Genomic DNA, 4,611 nt, shown 5'->3' with positions numbered 1-4,611 from the left:
CCAAACAGAAACAGACTTACAGACTTGGAGAACGAACTTACGATTTCCAGGGGACATGGGTGGGAGAAGGAGAGATTTAAAATAATGATAGATAACCAACAAGGACCTACACTAGAGAACTCTACTCAATATTCTGTAATAACCTAAATGGGAAACATGTTCAAAAAAGAATAGATACATATTTATGTAGAACTGAATCACTTTACTGTACACCCAAAACTAATACAACATTTTCACATCAACTATACTCCAATAGAACATTTTTAATAAATTTTAAATAAATGATGTATCCAGGGTATAGTTAAAACTTTCATGACTCATCAACAACCAACAAGACTTCAACAGACCTTCCTTCACACAAGACATGTAAGTGGACACCAAGCAGATGAAGACAGGATGGAAATGCAAGTTAAAAACCACAATGCAACCTAGAGGGGTGGGATAAGAGGGTGCAAGGGAGGCTCAAGAGGGAGGAGATTTATGTATACATGTAGCTGATTCACTTCATTGTACAGCAGAAACTAACACAATATTGTAAAGCAAGTATATTCCAATTTGAAGAAGAAAAACGCTTATCAAGGTAAATTTTATGAATTTTTTACCACAATAAAAAAATACGAATTTTTTCCCTAAAATAAAAAAAAACCCCACAATTCAATAACTTCTTCCACACTCAACTCAAAATCAAGAAAATTAAAGGTAACCAATGTTGGCAACAATGCACAGAAGCTGGAACCTTTAAACACTACTTGTGGGAAAATGGTGCAACCTACGTTTACTATGTTGTTGTTGCTCCGTCGCTCAGTCATGTCTGACTCTTTGTGACCCCATGTACTGTAGCCTACCAGGCTCCTGTGTCCATGGGACTCTTCCGGCAAGAATACTGGAGTGGGTTGCCATTTCCTTCTCCAGCGAAATCTTCCCGACCCAGGGACTGAATCCCGGTATCCTGTGTCTCCTGCATTAGAAGGCGGGTTCTTTACCACTGAGCCACCTGGGAAGCCCCGATATTTACTACAACTACCCTCCTAGAGAGAGACCTGTGGAATCCTGTCCCAAGGGCACAGGTGGGAGGCCTTGCACCAAGACCACAGATACGGAGCCCAGAACTAAGGTCACCGCGGAACCGCCTGAATCCCACTGTAACCGCCCCTGATCCTCACTCACCAGCTCCCTGACCCCCAAATTAGGCAAAAATGCCCATCCCGGGGCTCACTCTACAGCGCCCTACCCAATCACCTAAAATGCCACGCTTCGAGCAGAAATTTTGTCCCCAGGCTATAAGAACTGGCTACTAACCCAGAAAAAGCTCTGGCTCCACCTCGAGCTGCCCCTGTTCTAATAGCACCCTGCGGTCTCTCCCTCATCGGCTGAATCTGCAGCATCCACATCACCTCTGCTCCTCATTCTTAATACACTCGCTCTCTTCTGAAGTGCTCTGCATCTGGAAATCGTTTTCCAACCCATGCTCAGGCTGCCAGGACAATAACCTAAAGAAGTGAACACAGAACACACACGTTCTAATAGTGACTCTGTTCACAACGGTCGAAAGTAACAATGCAAACGTCCACTGCGTGTAAGCGGATAAACAAAGCCGGCTGATCCACAAGCTACTCAATATTCTGTCATAAAGGAACCGGGTGAACCAGTGCAGCCCGTGGGGAAGACAGCACGGCAGCTCCACCACAAACAGAGCTGGCAGGCCTGACACCATGTGCCACAGACCCTCTAAACCCACACAGAACTGACTAAAAACTCAGCTTTCCACACCACACCCTTCCCACATCCTCTGAAGAGTGAAACCTCCAGCTGTCAGTCGCCCACAGGAAGCTTCTCCCCACTTCCTCCTCACCTGTCCTCCAGGGATCACCTGGGTGGGCAGGAAACCTAGCTCCTGTCAGCGTGGACGCAGCCTTGTGTTGTCCTGAAGCCAAACCCAGCAAGTAGTAAGGAGATTGAGCTCCCAACTGCAGAAACGCTGAGCAGGGCAGTTCCCTGCGCTGGCTGACGAGACACAGCTTGTCAGCAGTGCTCAGACCCCAGTCCATGTAGAACATGCATGACGTAAAACGTGCTTGACGCAACGCAAATGACGTGAATGTGCATGACTCAAAGCATGCGTAAAACGTGTGCGATGCGAACGTGCATGACGTAAACTGGCATGACGTGAATGTGTGATGGATGCACGCATGGCATAAAAAGTGTATGACGTGAAAGTGCATGGAGTTAACGTGCATGACGTAAAATGCGCGTGACGTAAATGTGAATGATGTAAATCGTGCCTGACGTAAAACGTGGGTCACGTGAATCACGTGAACGTGCACGAAGTGAAACCTGCATGATGTACGTGGGACACTCATGAGGTGGATCTTTCAAGTGGTGTGTGGGTTACAAAGGCGAGTTCAGAACCACCGTGTGGTCAATGTGAGAAGTGCAGAACCTGCCTGCCTCACAGTTCATTGGACATAGCGCTCCTTGCCAGCTGAACTGCTGAATCCATTTAACTTTGGACATTCACACTGAAATGGAGCCCCCGCGCAGGCCAACCCAGGCCACCACTCTGATCCCACCTGGGTAGCCTCATGTCCCTTCCCTGGCTGGGGGGGGCGGGATTCTGTGCTGTGGATCAGCGTCCAGCAAGAGCAGGCTGGTGAGGGGTTAGAAGCCTGGCGGGCATTTGGTGTCCACACGCCTGGTCAGAGCTGGCCGGGTGGGATGGAAAAGTGCAGGCAGTGCCGTTCTGCCTGAGGCTTACCCCAAGCCCTCCAGACAGATCTGAGTAGACACGGGTCTAGGCCTGATCTGGGAGCAGAAGGTCACCACAATGGTCATGGCCGGGCGGGGCTCTGACGCCTCTGGGCCACGCTGGGCTGCAGAGCCCACATAGAGATGAGCGAGGAGGTGACTGATGGGGACACCTGATCCATCTCCCTGAGTGAGGGGCTGGGACGCCACACTGCCCAAAGGGCCAACGCACCCCAGCACCTGCTCCTGCTGCTGCAGACAACCCAGAGCCGGGTCAGGACCCACAGCTCCTGTAGGAGAACCCACATCTGCTCCTATAGAAGACCCAGAGTGAGGAGCAAATCCACAAATCCCGCAGGGAGCATCAACCCCTGTTCCTGCAGGAGACCCAGAGCCCAGTGAGGAACTACCACCCCTGCCAGAGACCCAGAGCTGTCTCAGGATGCACCAGCCCCACAGGCAGGTCCAGCTTTGCAACCAGCATCCCATCAGCTCCAGATCCTCACCATCAACCTACTCCCACGCCCGAACTTTACTTCCTTTCCTTTGTCATTTCTTCTGTTTTTACTAATTTTTTCATTCACATTTAAAAAAAAAATCACATTCTATGTGTTTATGTTTCAAGTTTAAAATAATAAAATGTTAAAACTTACATGCAGAGTACATCATGAGAAACGCTGGGCTAGAAGAAGCACAAGCTAGAATCAAGATTGCCGGGAGAAATAGCAATAACCTCAGATATGCAGGTGACACCATCCTTATGGCAGAAAGTGAAGAGGATCTAAAAAGCCTCTTGATGAAAGTGAAAGAGGAGAGGGGAAAAGTTGGCTTAAAGCTCAACATTCAGAAAACGAAGATCATGGCATCTGGTCCCATCACTTCATGGCAAACAGATGGGAAAACAGTGGAAACAGTGTCAGACATTATTTTTGGGGGCTCCAAAATCACTGCAGATGGTGACTGCAGCCATGAAATTAAAAGACACTTACTCCTTGGAAGGAAAGTTATGACCAAACAGGACAGTATATTAAAAAGCAGAGACATTACTTTGCCAACAAAGGTCCTAGTCTAGTCAAGGACGTTTTCCAGTGGTCATTGTATGGATGTGAGAGTTGGACTGTGAAGAAAGCTGAGCCCCAAAGAATTGATGTTTTTTAACTGTGGTGTTGGAGAAGACTCTTGAGAGTCCCTTGGACTGCAAAGAGATCCAACCAGTCCATCCTAAAGGAGATCAGTCCTGGGTGTTCTTTGGAAGGACTGATGGTAAAGCTGAAACTCCAATACTTTGGCCACCTCATTCAAAGAGTTGACTCACTGGAAAAGACTCTCATGCTGGGAGGGATTGGGGGCAGGAGGAGAAGGGGACGACAGAGGATGAGATGGCTGGATGGCATCACTGACTCGATGGATGTGAGTTTGAGTGAACTCTAGGAGTTGGTGATGGACAGGGAGGCCTGGCGTGCTGCGATTCATGGGGTCGCAAAGAGTCGGACATGACTGAGCGACTGAACTGAACTGAACTGAAACATTTTCCATTTTAAATTGCACAGTTGAGGAGCATTTAGTACATTCCCAGTGTTGTGTAACCATCACCACTGTAGTTCAGACTATTTCATTCCCCCCAAATAAAACCCTGTATCCAAAGCAGGCCCTCCTCGTTTCTCCCTCTCCCAGCCCCTGACAGCCCCTAATTCTCTTTCTTCCTCAGTGTGTTTACCTATTCTGGATGTCTCCTACAAAAAAAAAACAAAAAAAAACAAACAACCCATACAAAGGGGGCTTTTTGTCTTTGCCGGAAAATCTTGAAAGGAACCAGGTGAGTTTTTGTCTTTGTTTTTATTTGAAATAGCAGTTTTGCTATTTGAA

The sequence above is a fragment of the Bubalus kerabau genome, chromosome 19 (assembly GCF_029407905.1).
Source record: "Bubalus kerabau isolate K-KA32 ecotype Philippines breed swamp buffalo chromosome 19, PCC_UOA_SB_1v2, whole genome shotgun sequence".
NCBI lineage: Eukaryota > Metazoa > Chordata > Mammalia > Artiodactyla > Bovidae > Bubalus > Bubalus kerabau.
Note: the sequence above shows the minus strand (reverse complement) of the source record.